The sequence below is a fragment of the Dermacentor albipictus genome, chromosome 6 (assembly GCF_038994185.2).
Source record: "Dermacentor albipictus isolate Rhodes 1998 colony chromosome 6, USDA_Dalb.pri_finalv2, whole genome shotgun sequence".
Classification (NCBI taxonomy): domain Eukaryota; kingdom Metazoa; phylum Arthropoda; class Arachnida; order Ixodida; family Ixodidae; genus Dermacentor; species Dermacentor albipictus.
In genome coordinates, this window is record NC_091826.1 from 85,305,981 (window position 1) to 85,321,436 (window position 15,456).

Genomic DNA, 15,456 nt, shown 5'->3' on the forward strand with positions numbered 1-15,456 from the left:
GATAACCCCTTTTCGGGAATGCTTTTCTGATGTTATGAAACGCAAAAAACACATCATTGCAAATAGTGCTGCCACGGTGGATGTGGTCTCTTGGAACAATTTAAATGTTTGCTCTAGTGCTAAATGTGGAATGACGAATGCTGAAGTCGAGGAATTTTTATGACACGAACCGTCTGTATACACGAGGATGTACTGGGGATATAATGAGTAACTTTGGAAGAGTGCCAGTTGTTGTGGGGCTACCATGAGCATTTTATTCGCGCCGACCGATAATTCTATTTTAGGAAGTGTTAACATCCAGGGAGGGTAACTAACATCCACTTCGCTTAATTAAAATCTTGGTAATATTGCTTTATGTTCACGAACAACATCATAAATTTTGTTTTTGTTTCTTTCGGTAAGCGTTAGGTTTAATGGATGCTTCCCGTGTTGGGGTAAGATGCGATAAATATGTCGGCATGTTTCAGCCGTTCGCATTACTGGGAATGGTGAGTGATGAGCTTCAGCAATTACTAAAGAACATGAGGTAGCCTGGGGAACCCCAAGGCACACTAGCAGCCCCCTTGCTAGTAAACATTGGAGACGTTCCTCAGAAGTTTGCGATAAACCATTGAGAACAGGTGCCGAGTAAGCACTTCTTGTTTTATGAGAGCGTTATGAACTTGTAGTAGTGAAGAAACTGATGTTCCTCACATTGTGCCAGCGAGTGGCCGAAGTGCGTTTATTACAGCATTGGTCTGCTTTTCGATTGCGCGGATCTGTGATACCCATGTCAGCTGGCGGTCAAGAATAACTCCAAGAAATGTCTGCTCTTTCCCGAACATCAAAGTTTCCCCATTAAGCCTAAGTTGGAAATAATTCAGCTGTCGTCTAGTCAAAGGAAGTACGGCTGTCTTTGCGTATGAAAGACTCATGCCTCTTTCTTTGAAAAACGTATCAATACTACCAAGACCCTCTTGTAGCGTTGTGTTCAATCTCTTGTATATGAGATCCAGAGGCCCATATGCAGATGCCATCTGCGTACAGAGAATGCTGTACACCAGACCGGAGCTCTTGTGGTAAGGCTGCCATGACACAGATAAATAAAAATGGAATGAGAAAATTGCCCTGCGGAACGCCCTGTGGGATGCTGTGATAATTACTCTCTCCTTCGATTGTCTACATAAAGATTTTTCTATCTTTCAAGAAATTTGATACCCATCGCAGCGTTCGACCGTGTAGGCCAAGCTTAAACATGCCACCAAGGACGTGTATGTGACTTACAGTGTTGAATGCTTTTTTGAATGTCTAAGAATACTGCTACTGTCACATTTCCTAAATTCATTCATGCTAGACGCATGTCGAAATGTTGTCTAAGGCTGCATCCACTGTACACCAATTTTGTCGAATAAGGGTCATGTAGTTGGAAAACACATTTTATATTCACAGCACCATTGCAGTCGACTGTCTACCATCTTCTCTATGGGCTTGGAAAAACAACTTGGAAGATACGAGTCAAGTCAAAGGGGCATCTTTCCGGGTTTTAGTACTGGAATTACCCGAGCTGATTGCCACAAATCTGGAAAAGTCTCGCTTATATATATATATATATATATATATATATATATATATATATATATATATATATATATATATATATATATATATATATATATATATATATATATATATATATATTCAAAAGAGCCATTCTTCCTACTGGACCAAGGTTCTTTAGCATCACATACGTAACACCACCTGGCCCTGCGGTTGCCTTTGCACGGCATGACGAAAGAGCAGATTTGAATTCATTTAAACTAAACTGACAGTCAAGTCGAGGATGTTGTGGCATAAAGCATGCATGAACCTTCTGTTCTGCTAGCGTTGTCGAACTTGTAAACTGTAGGCAAGTAGACCGAATTCCGGGTCTGGATATAATTTGAAAGAATTCGTCAGCAACCGATGTTTCCGGAGTGCTTCGAGCTGCGGCAAGGGCTCGGAAGGGATGGCTCTGGGTAACTGGACCACTAAAAGATCGGACAATGGACCATATTCTGGGAACTGGAGTAATGGAGACAACGATGGCGCAGTATTCTCGCCACCTTCTGGTACCTAATTATTGTAAGCGCCTGCGCGAAGTTGACTGAACTTTCTGTGCCATCGTGTAGTCATCCACTTTTCCACTGCGGCTGTAGGCACGTTCTGCGCATCGTTCTGCGCAACACCTATACAGGTTGAGTAACGAAACCCCCGCACGAACGTTGGAGAGCTGTAATTTCACACGATCAGATTACTTTTTGTGCGGTAAACTCTATAATGCTTCCGCGGGAATCATTATATTTACTGCCCCAGATGACTTTATGTACCCACAAACCAGCACATGTGAGTTTGCGATACCAAACACATTCACCAAGCTGTCATCTTCATCTCTCTTTTCTAAGGTTGCATATTTGTTTGCAAGCACCAGCCTGAATTGGACATCTTTTATCCTTACTGCGTCTACATTTGCCTGTTTCTTCTTGAAGAGTTTTACTCTTTCTCTTCTCACACTGAGGTAAATCTTAGCCCTCACTAACCTATGATAATCCCACTTTACCCTACGTAACACTACTACATCCTGCACTTTAGTGAGATCGGCAGAAAGTGCGAAATCATTGTCATTTTTTGTTTCTCCATTAGGGCATTTACAGGTCCACTTTATGTTATTACTCTTGTTGAAGAAGGTATTCATTATATGGAGCTTATTCTTTTCTGGTAATTCTACCAACATCTCTCCTCTAGTGTTCCTAGAATCGATGCCGTAGTTGCCAACTGCAGTACTAGGCTAACTTAGCATTTCGTTTTCGCGATAGGTGAGACGCTATTATTTATTAAACGAAGAATCCAGCGCAATTCCATTGTCTTTTGCCCCGTCGATAGGTACTAGAGAACAAAAATTAACAGAGAGGAAAAGATTTACAAATTTACACTAGCCTGCTTTTTCTTCACTTATGCTTTGCAGTTACCCGTGATAACAGTATACTGAGTCTGCACTTTACTCATCTCTAATTAAACATCTTAATAAAACTCTTCTATTGATCATTTTGACTTGCAGTTGGAGCATAGGCTTGCAGTACCTTTAGTCTATATCTCCTATTTAGCTTAATTACGACTACTGCTACCCTCTAATTATCTTTGTAGGGTTGGTAAATGTTTCCCGCTATGTCCTTAGAGGTTAGGAATCCTCCGCCGTATTGCTTCTTGTTTGGGACTCCTGTATAGCAGAGGACGTGGCGGTTAGTCAGCACTTTGTAATCATCACCAGCTCTTTTAACCTCACTAAGGCCAATAATATCACACACAATGCCTATTAGTTCCTCGAAGAGTCCTGCTAAGCCAGCTTCACTCGAGAGGGTTCGTGTGTTGAACATTGCCAGGTTCAGTTTCCAGTGGCGGCCTGTTGGGGTCCGGAGGTCTTAGCACTCTCTGCTGCATTGCAAGTCTGACTGCAGCCTTGGTTAGGTGCTCCACAGCTGCTGGGGACTGTAGGCCGAGGTTTTATAAAAGGAGTGATGAGGGAGATAGTGGCCGTATACTGCACCAGGGAGCACATTTCTTGACCTGGTGAGGCATTGTGTTGTTGAAGCTTTGTAGGCTTTCCTTGTTTGGTTGCACCTGGAATACTATAGCCCCACTGTCTCTCCATTTTATTCCAGTGTCAGGCGCCAATCCTAGCCTGCACATTTAGTGTAGGAAAATTCGAACTTAGCACCATCAGATTAGAAGTCCGATATTCGAAAACAGGAACAATAACTTCTTACTACTGCAAATGAGCCACCGAGATGCTTAGAAAAACCTGTAGGTAGTGAGGCCACCTTATTGCGGAGACGGCCAGTCCAGAGGATCCCAGGTATCTAAAAACTCACTTGACTTATCCGCGAAACGGGTGCTACAGTACTAGGCTAGCTTAGCGCAATGTTATCGCGATAGTTAGGACAATAATGTTTATTCAGCGAGGAATCTAGCGCCATTTATTGTCTTTGACCGCGTGGATAGGCCTTAGAGAAGAAAAATTAGTAGCGGGGAAAATATTTACACATAGTTTTAAGATCGTGGTTCTGAGCCGCGCGTAAGCCGGTTCACTTTAAAGTGGCAAGGCGCCTTAGACATTTCAACAAATTTGAACAACGCTTACGAGAACTAAAGGGGAAAAAATGTCGGAGCGCGCGGCCTCGTTCACCTGACAAACAAAGAGATACATTCGCATGGTGACACATTCTGCTGCTGCTACAATGATCGAAGAAGACTTTTCAGACTCAGCTTGTAGCCAATCCGGAATGTTATGCCTCCTTTAAGCTACAGGAAACGCGTCTGCGATCCGTCAGTCCTGGTTTGCACACTTCTCGCAGGAGAGCAACCGCGCAATGAATGATTACCAGAACAAGGCAAGTGCCACATCTAGGCCCGAGGCCACGGGTTGTCACGTATGTGAATTGGAAGGACGAGGCTGCAATTTATTTATTCTAGAAAGCAGTGCTAGGCTAACCAAGTAGAACTCATCAGGATGGATAGGACGATATTATTCCTACAGCTGTAGAAACAGAGCGCCATTCCATTGTCTTTTGTCACGTCTATAGGCTCAAGAGAAGAAAAATAAAGATGAAGAAAAGAAGAAAAAAAGGTCTAACATCGTGATTCTGAGCCGCGCGTAAGTATGTGAACTTGAAAGCGGTTAGGTGCCTTGGACATTCCAACAAATGTGAACAGCCCTTACAAAAACGAAAGGTAAAAACGGAGGAGCCAGCCGCCTTACTTACCCGAGAAACCAGGACACACGTACGCGCGGGGACATGTTTCACATGCCATGTGACGCGGTCTTATGTGACACGCGGTTACGGGGGTGGATGCTTGTTCATTAACAATATAGGGTCAAAGGAAGCGGGATTCATACTTCTCAGACAAACCGGGTGTACGAATTGGGCTTCCAAAGGAGCACTTCTTCTCCAGGATAAAAGGAGACGTCGAGACGAGAGATGTCGTAACGTTGCTTCCGATCTAGCTGACTGACTTCTGCGTTGAAGCGAGCACGTTGACGGCATTCCTCAACTCTCAAGACGAACTGGTCGGGTGTACTGGCCGATGTGTTAGTTGGGGCATTGAAGAAAGTGGCGTCGATGGTGAATGTCGGAGAATGGCAGCAAACTAGGTAGAAAGGTGAGTACACCGTAGTTCGTGGGATAGCGGTGTTGTGAGCAAAGGTCACAAAGGGTAAATGTTTGTCCCACTTGTCGTGGTTTGGCCCGATATACATTGATATCATATCTATTAGTGTGCGATGAAATCTCTCTGTTAAGCCGTTTGTTTGAGGGTGATATGCGGCTGTCCTCTTATGAACTGTGCCACAAGCTCCGAGTACTTCTGCGATCACTGCTGACATGAAAGTCTTGCCGTGGTTGCTTAACAGTACACGGGGTGAACCATGACGCAGCACAATGGCATCCAGAAAGAAGGTGGCAACGTCGGAGGCCGAACTAGAGCGTAGACAAGCAGTCTCTGCTTAACGTGTGAGCTGGTCAACAGCTGTCACGATCCATCGATGGCCTGCCGGCGTTATGGGCAGAGGGCTGACTAGGTCTTTCCCAACGATGGCAAACGGTGTCTCGGGACATGGGACGGGCTGTAAAAGCCCAGCAGGATGTGAAGTTGGTCATTTCCGCCGTTGACACTGGACGCAAGAAGTAACGTACTTGGCCACAAAGGTAGGCGTGCCGGGCTAGAAGGAACGGCTCCTAACGCGGTGGTACGTTTTGTGGAAGCCCAAATGGTCAGCAGATGGGTCGTCGTGAAAGGCTTCAAGGACTTGTGTGCGCAATGAACGCGGAAGAACAGGTACCCAGCGGTCTCCGTTGGAGTTGTAAATGTAGGGGTGAAGCACATCGTTGTCGAGCTTAAATAGTCGCCGTTGTCGACGTAATCTGGCATTTGGTGCAGAAGTAGTTCCGCACAGGCGTTGGATAATGCTATTGCAGTAGGGGTCAGAACGTTGACAAAAGGCGAGCTCAGTGACGGTGATGGACGGTGACTGAGTCATGGAAGATAACGTGTCAGTAACCGCTGCATATAATTACGGGAGTGGCGACTTAGTCTCTTCATTAAGTGGCGAGCAATGGAGACATGTACTCGAAGATAATAGTGGCAGCGGGCAGCGAGACAGAGCGTCGGCATCTTGATTCTTTTTCCCGGACTTGTAGACAACCTCAAAATCGTACTCCTGTAATCGAACCACCAAGCGACCAAGGCGTCCAGACAAATTTTTGATTGACGACAACCAGCATAAGGCATGGTGGTGGCTTATGACCGTGATGTGGCGTCCGCAAAGGTATGGCCGAAATTTTTGTATCACCCAAACTACAACGATACATTCCTGCTCTGTGATCGAGTAGACCTTTTCCGCAGCCGTTAATGCGCGGCTGGTATAGGCAACAACTCTCTCTCGTGAGGTGGTATCACGCTGTAGAAGGACAGCACCAATCCTATGGCCACTAGCGTCGCTGCGCAAACAAGTTGGTGTGTTCTCATCGAAGTGACAGAGGACAGGGTCGGTGGTTAATGCTTGTTTGAGGGCTCGAAAAGAATGTTCGCAGTCGTCTGTCCAAAGGAAAGCAGTGCTCGACGTGAGCAACTTGGGCAGCGGCGACGCCACGGCAGCAAAATGATCAAGTGGCGGAAGTAGGATGCCAGGCCCAAGAAACTTCTTAATTGTTTTTGATTTTCAGGATGAGGGAAGCGAAGCCCGGCAGCAAACTTGTCGGGGTCTGATCGAACGCCATCTTTGCTGATGAGGTGGCCCAACACTTCGACATTCTTTTTTGCAAAATGGCATTTCTTTGTGTTGAGTTGGAATCCAGCGTTGGAAATGCACGTAAAAATTTCGTCCAAACGCTCAAGGTGCTGACGAAAAGTTGTAGAAAAAATAACTATGTCATCTAAATAGCACAGACCGGTCTTCCACTTAAGGCCACGTAAAACTGTGTTGATCATACGCTCAAATGTTGCAGGAGCCTTACATAAACCGAAGGGCATGACGTTGAACTCGTAAAGTCAGTCTGGTGCTGCAAAGGCTGTCTTGTCATTGTCCGCTTCGTGCATGGGGATTTGCCAGTACCCGGATCGGAGGTCTAGACTACATAAATATTCTTCACCCTTGAAGGAGTCAATGGCATCGTAGATTCTTGGCATCGGATATACGTCTTTGCGCGTGATCTTATTAAGGGTTCGATAACCGACGCAAAATCGTACACAGCCGTCTTTCTTGCGAACCAACACAACAGGAGACGACCATGAACTGGACGATGGACAAATGATGTCTTGTTTGAGCATGTCATCAACGTTATCCGCAATGATTTTCCGCTCTGCGGAAGACACGGGATACAGGCGGTGGCGCACAATCCAACTGCCTTCGGTTTCGATGCGATGCACTGCGACGGAAGTGCACCATAGAAGCTTAGAATGAACGTCAAATAAGGTGCTGTGTTTTTCCAGGAGTGCGAAAAGGTCTTCTTTTTGTGTAGCGGTCAGATCGGGATTTATCGCGGCCCTCAAAGCAGTGGCAGCAGTATGATAATTAGTAGTGGTAGACAAAGGTGGCGATTCGGTGTGAAGCAGTACCAACGAAAGTGGTTCGGTGTCAGTAAAGCAAGTCACAGTAGTGTCCCGGGAGAGCACAACTGGCGAAGAAGTAGGGTTATGAACAGCGACGAGCGCTCTGCCATCCTAAAACCGCACCAGGCTAGAAGCAACGCTAAGCCCACCAGATATGCAGTGACAACTCGGTGCATGGAACGCATCACCATTAAGAATAGTGTCGGAAGTCAGTGTGAGGATATGTTAATTTCCCGAGGAAATGAAGCAGTCGGTAGACGTCACGAAACGTAGGCTATGAACATCGACAGCGGATGAAGATTCAGTGTCCATCATATGAATAGTTCGCTGACGGCAAAAGATGAAAGCTGAAGCGGAGGAAAAGAAGTCCCATCCCAAAATCATCTCGCAGGTACCTGAAAACAGCATGATGAACTGAAAGTGGTGAAGGATGCCATCAATGAAAACGCGCGCAGTGCAAACACCGGAGGGTTTAACAAAGACTGCATTAGAACAATGAAGGGGAGGGCCATTATACGGTGTCTTCACTTTTCGCAATCGAGAACACAAGTCAGTACTAATAACGGAAAGGAATGCACCTTTGTCAACCAAGGCTTCGATTCGGACACCTTCAACACACATCAAAAGTACATTTTATTGGCGCTCCGGAGGAGTTCCACGTTGTCCAAAGGATGCGGCTTTCCCTTCTGAAGCGGCACCATTTTGTTTTCCGGGCGGTGATCGGAGGACGAAGTAGCCGGTCGAAAAGGGGAATAGGAGCGCCGCATCGTTGATGGAGAGCGACGACGCGGGAAACGCAATGAACCGGCAGTGTTGAAGTCCTGTGGAGATGGGGAACGTCGTGGATAGTAATCGTAGTCAGAACGCCAACGTTGTGGTACAAAGCCAGAAAACTCATCTCTTTCAAACCTGTCATAGCCACGTCTTTCATCTTGCTGATGGCGTGGGCAAACCTTGAAATGCGGCCACGGATGCCGCAGTTGTAGCAAACCGGTCTAGGTGGGCGCTGCATGCGTTGTAAGACGAAACAGGTGGTGGTCTTGTAGTGATAGTATTCAGGGACACGTGCAGTGCAGGTGCCTGTTGTGGGGCTGCTGGGAAGGTGGCACATAGAGGCAACCTGAGCGTATGTTGGTGTAGGGATAGGGGGCGGGATCGGGACTTGCGGGCAGGTCACGGCAGCTATCTCTTGCCTCACGATATCGCGTAGGCCGCCCCCAGGAGGCATCAGATGGACCTCAGAAGGGGTTGACGAAGCTTGGGCGTGCAGTTCCTCAAGGACGATGGAGCGAGTCAAGGCACGTAGCTCGCTGTTGCTGGACGCCTTGGATTAGGTGTATCAGAGTGTAGGCGGAGCACATGAAGCTCATCGTGACGCTGACACGTGCTGATGATGTCTGCAATGGTAGTCGGATTCGGCAATACAAGAGCATTGAATGCCACAGTCCCAATACCCTTAAGCAAGTGGCGTACACGGTCACTCTCTGCCATCGAGGTGTTCACGTGGCGACAGAGGGCGAGGACGTCCTCTATGTACGAAGGGTAAGAATCGCCCGAGTGCTGAACACGCTCAGCAAGCTTCTTGGCGATATCGCAGTGGACAGATGAGTTCGCGAAAATCAGGCCTATGTGGTGTTTAAAGGTGTCCCAGTTGACGAAATCAAGATCATGATTGTAAAACCGTGTTTTCACAACGCTGGTTAGGTAGAAGTCGACGTGAGCAAGTTTTGCTGATTTGTTCCAGTGGTTCAAGTCACTCACGTCCTCGTATAGCTCCAACCAGTCTTCAATGTCGTCACCTGGAAGCCCTGCAAACACCGGTGGATCCCTCTGAGGGGTCTGTTCAAGAAGGGGTTCCCACAGGAGCAGGCAAGGTGGATATCGTGGTATTGGTCTGCTGGTCTTGCGTCATGGTTGAGTGCAGTTGGTAGAGGCGGCGACCCGAGCGAAGCTCCGGCGATGTAGCGTAGGTGACGCTGGAGACAGACCGGGAGCGAGAGGACGAAGGAACCGGACAGCACACTCCCCCACTTCTGAGACGAGGTATAGGCAGCCAGTCTCTTCTTTGCTCTCTTGAGTGAGAGCCCCACAACCACGCCCCAAAACGATGATGATGAGTATGTACAGGTGAGAATATGAAGCGTATGAATAATGCTCAGGATATATATATATATATATATATATATATATATATATATATATATATATATATATATATAATAAATGTAGAGTAATCACAAGTACGACCTTTCACAACCAATTTAGAGAACCATGATTCATGCTTAATTTGTTATGGGAAAGTGTTACCTAAAGGCACTCACAAAAGAAAACTTTTTCCTTCAGAAGTTTCGGTATTCAGGGCGAAGGTTCTGGCAAAATTTCTTCCGCCAGCAGTGATTGATAGGCAGCAAGTGCCATTGGGTAATTTAGAACAAGAACACAGGACGAGAACAAATTACTTTGGCTTGCGACTAGCTTTGTATTGAAGGCAAGGTCAAGGGCGACAGTCCGATACAAGATCTGTCTCGTTTTAATTTTTAGTCACATGCAAGGGGGACAAAACAGTTTACCTGCAATTAAACGACATGCAAGAACACCTGACAGGTACATACAACTTAATATTCAATAAAAATGAATTCTCATGAACAATGTAAGCCAGGTTATGTGCTGTTTCTTTTTGCAAACCATTGCCCTATAAGGGCCAGGCGTCAACTATGCTAATGACACTGAATCATTTCTTTAAAGGGAGGCTCCCCTGATTACCACCTTAACCTTTAGTTCAATGCATAAAATGTCAACATGGTATTGACATTTTTGAGTAACCAATGCACATATTCTAGAACATGACTCTCCAAATTGTTCACTCAGCAAGCCAGATTGGCCAACCATGACAGTGTGGATGACATAGAGATTAAAAACTCATAAAATTGCTGCATCAACTTTTTGAAGATGAATAACCATTGTAGCCCCAGACTAATTTTGTTTAAAATGCATGATGCACGTATGCAAATAACTCAACAATTATTTAGTTTCCTTGACCTCCTCATGTAAAGTCTAGAATTAAAAACCAAACAATTTTAGCAATTGGCTTGTACAGCCAATTTAACGTAAGTAGAGCAGTTTGAAAAAAGAAATACGTTATAAACGTTCACAATTGCAAGCAACTTTTTTTTATGTTATGCTTTAGTACCGTTATTTTCTTGTTCGTAGAAAGTATAATGGTTGTATCACGTACCCTGTGCAAGAATTAACAATACACGAGTTCCACGAAGCTGGACAGAGCCAAGGTTTTGTTGTTTGCGGGGGATTGGAGCCATACAGACTGTTTATCTTTTTTATTTTGCGTAATAACATGATTGTTATTATTATTTCTTTCTGAAGTAACATAATCGGAGCGAATTGTCGATCAGCAAATTCTAGGCCCTCATGAAAAATTCGCGATCCACCTCTACGTCACTCTGTACGTTGTGCACCAAAGATTTTTCCAAGCATCAAGGAAACCCGAAAGTGCCAAGCGACCAGCGACGATGTGGCTCTTCTTCGTGTTTGCGTTTATTGGCGCTTAGAATAAATGTTATTCAGTTCAGTTCAGTTCAGTTTTATGGTTGAAAGCGCCAGGATTTGCCGGAAATGCGACTTGTGGGAGGTAATTTGGCGCATCTTAATCAAATGAGAAAGAAATGTTGGGTGCTGCTTCGTTTGAAAAGATGCCGCTGCTTTTCTCGATTTTGCGTGAGCACAGCCATGCGGTGTTAATTGCTTTATTTTGTAGGCATGGTACTCGTCAACAATAGTCACTGCCGCACAGGATGCCTTGATCTTTAAGAGGACGCTTCAACTTTGGTTGTCAGTCATCCCTCATTTTTGGGAACTGCGAGCACGTTGTTATCCGTAAAAACCCTGCCGATCTTCATTAGGTCTTCTTTATATTTAAAGGGAAGCTGAAAGGTTTTCCAGAAAAAATGAGTGAACAACTGTACATAATGGTTTTTAACCCTCCGAATTCGAATATCGTATCGAAATTGAGTGAAAGAAAGCGCAAATATATTTTATTTCGACGAAAAGTGCAGCAGCGGACACGCCCAGCTCGCGCCTCTCGTTTCCGCCTGTGATTGGTCGGTGCGCCTCGTGACGTCAACTCTAGTAACCGACCGCTGCCGCTACACATGAAGCGCGGTGCCAGGTAGTTTGGTGCTGTTTTTCTGAGACGGTAATGGAAAATTTAGAGAGACTGCGTTTTTCTGAGGAGTTCGGCGTTACTCCCTACATGTACGAGCCGATTGCGAAGAGCCGGCCTCTCGAAGAAGCAAACAATGCTGGTGCGAGCAGTGCTTTCGACGCGAACGAAAGCAAAGTATTGGGAACTCCTCGTGTTGAAAATGCTCTTTGGTGAGTATGTTTTTTGCAAAGCGATCTAGTGATCTCGCCGATCTTTCGCCGATCTAGAGAGCTCGTTTCCGGTCAAACAACTGTAGTGTTGTGTTCCTGCATGCCTCCTCGTGGAACGTAAGCGGGGATGCGATCGTCGGCATTTGTGCGCTGTCCAAAGCTGTCAGCAATCTACAAAGACGGTTTAAACGCGTGCAAACCTTCCCGGTTCATGCAGTACGTGTAGTGACCTTCATCTGTTGACTACCACTCACGTTGATTACCACTCACGTTGACTACCACGCACGCTGACTACCGCTCTACATACACGCAAACACACCAACAAAGGAATGCAGGGTCGATCGAACCAGATTACGATGGCATGCACGCAGAAACAAGTGCCGTCAAGCACGGTCGCGGACGCTGCGAAGAAGCGAAACAGAGTTGACGTCACAACACCGCGGTTCGTGGTCTCCGCTCCGCTCGCTCACTCAACGGGAGGCGGAGCTACAGCGCAATTTCAACCGACGATTACGTCGCTCCTAATTGAAAAAAAAAACAAATTTTACCTACATGGTTTATATGGTTCCCGCATCCGTATATGATAGTCTTATTGAATTCAACATACTCTTCAGCTTCCCTTTAAAGAAAATGTAAAAATAATGACTGTAGGCAGTGGAAATGTGTTTAATACAATAATTGTATTTTAACTAATTCAATATTGCACCATTTAGCTAAACCCACGTATAAATCAGCAAACACCACAGTGTATGATTAAAGAGCTATGTTACGCCACTGTGAACTGCACGTAATGACACATCCAAACAAACAGAGTGGGCGTATTACACAACACTCTGAAGCATACCACTAAGCTTTTAGTAGAATTTTGGAAAACACTCTCAAACATTGTAACAGTTGGACCAAAGCCCTGTCTTGAAATACCAAATTTGTCCACTCAAGGTACCCTAAAGGAGGCAGTTTAGAGAACTTCTATATCTTTTATTTTTTTACATGTGTGTGCCAAGTTAATGATTCGTCAACTTTTGGCTTCAGTTCATCTGAAGTACACAACTTTTTGGCAGTTGTGAAAATTCCGGCTTTGAAATGAAATTTTGCTTCCAAGAGGAAACAACATAGTTTTATTTCTTTCAAATTGAACCAACTTTATTAAAATCACTACAGCGGCTATATGAGCGATGCATTTAGTGGTTTAGCTCTTTTTGGAGAAAAGCGATCTTAGCCGCGAGCTAAAGCTTCATATTAAGTAGATTCCTCTTTTGGCTTCGTGTTATGATGATTCGCGTAATTAGCATATGACACATATTTGTCAGTTGAAAGTCAATGCTTTGTACACGCTATTGTCTTTCCTTCGTGCCGTGTCAGTTGCTGCACTACCGTTAAGGCAAGAACCAACACCAACTCCAGTTCAATACGTCTCTTCGGACGACGAATTACAACGAGGTGAGCACAAGCATATATTCGTATATTTTCAGATATCGCAAAGAGTTCCCAAGGAGTTTCAGATGGCACATTAAGCTATTTTTTTACACTTTTGCACACGTTAACACTTCTTAAAGATCAGCTGTGACTTAGCGATTAGCAAATTATTCGGCTCTTAATCGAAGAAATCGTCAAGTCCTAAAAATAAAGCATTTCTTCGCAGCTTTCACGTTCCAATAAAAGAAAGGTCTCAGGCAGCTTGGTGCAAGCGAATATTCAATCAATAACGAAATAATATATTTATCACGAAAACATACTGGGAATAAAGGCCCTCTTAAAGGAGGCTTGAGGTGCGACGTCTGCTGCCGGTCTAGTTGCTACGTGGCTTTTAGAAATGTTTTTAGGTGCAAGAAATCGGACACGGACAGCAGAATAAAATACACGGACAGGTATGCGTCTTTTATTTTGTTATCAGTGTCCATTTCTAAAAGCTAGACGTGCAAGCTCGCCTAAACGATCAAGGCCTCTGACATCATGGCAAAACAGTTTCGAAGCACACGTTAAAGGACCGCTGCATTTGCACTCATTCACATGGGAACACTGGCTTCTGCTTACGTGAGATGCATTTCCGAGGACTCGGGAAGGACTCCATGTCACTTTCTGGTGTTGTGCTTGGCACTGCCAGCACCCAGCCTGTTCAACTAACCGCTGTGTGCGTCAGCTGACTCGTTATTCAGAAGGTTCTTGATACAGTGGAGTTTATTGTACTGCCTTGCTGCTTACATGAAATAATCCTTGGGTGGAAATTAGCCACGTCATCGCACTGTGTCACGTCATCGCACACGTCATCGCACATCGACTGCTCTCATCTGTGTCTCGGCTCGTGATCCACAAGAAAGAAAAAAAAAGAAGCCCTAACACTATCGGCCGTTCTAGACGCCACCGTTACGCTCGTCATTTTGGTCGTCCCGAATAAATGTGAAGACAACGCAATACCACGTCCGCCGCCATCACGTTGTTCCTTGCATGCTTTTCAATAGCGTATGGTACTAATACCGTTGTATGTGAAACAGGCCACTGGGACCTGTAGCATAGCCCGCCATATCGTTCCCGGGAGATTAACGCCAGCCACACAAAATACAAAATAAGACGCACATGTTTATGTGTGTCTGGCTTTTGCTGGTTGCTTGTGTACATTTTTTGGGTATACTTATCGCGCTATCAATGCCCGAACTGGCGCAATATGTTCCGCAAGATTGCACTCATAAAATTAATAACGCCTCTAATCGAATGTTGACGTTTTGCATGCCGCCGCGTTCAAGATGACAAAACGCACTTCTTCGATAGAGGACGGGAGCTGTTGCTGTGCCAAAGTACTATTACCACTGCTTGTAACCACCCTAACACCCTCCTACTTGTACCGTCAGGTGGCCTTGTCTTATTTTCTAGCCTCATTTACTTAGATGTGGCTTCAATGTTACGCCGAAGTATTAAGAAAGAAAGGGCATTGTCTTACCTCGGCTAATGCACAAACCGTTTGCAAGGGATATTTCGTCCTGTACTCAATGACAAAAACTTCTGAGGCATACCCACTAATACAGAGACAAACTAGTATTTGTTTGCAGGCAAACAAGCAATTTATAGTCGCTTGTCATTTCGAACACATTGCCGGTGTGGCATTTCGCGAACTCTAACTCTCAGCTTTGCATTTAATGTCGAACGTCAACCTTTTACGAAAGTTCATCGTTATGCTCTTTTGATTTCACCTGCCCTTACTGGCTAGTATTTCACGCACCAGAATTTAAGTGCTGTGTTGATTGTTTCAGACTGGTTCCTGGAGAAGGGCCTTTTACTAGTTTCACTAACATAGTACCGAATGTGTGTTGTATCCGATACATGGCCCACGCATCCTGACCTCTTCATTTTAAGCTCGTGTGTCATCGAGCTACGTTTGTTCCATATGCCTGCGCTTTTTTTTTTCTAGTATTTGCCCACTTTTTTCTCTCCGTATGGACTACAGCTCTTCCA

At 45.1% G+C, this 15,456-nt stretch overlaps 1 long non-coding RNA gene across 1 annotated transcript in view; it reads right to left on the reverse strand.

Annotated features, from left to right (window-relative positions):
• LOC139046953 (uncharacterized) overlaps positions 1-15,030 on the reverse strand; it is an 83,232-nt gene extending 68,202 nt beyond the window's left edge. The window contains exon 1 of the long non-coding RNA XR_011507002.1: positions 14,945-15,030. This is a non-coding gene — a long non-coding RNA (uncharacterized lncRNA). The remainder of the gene's footprint in view (positions 1-14,944) is intronic.
• Positions 15,031-15,456: the final 426 nt, after the last annotated feature.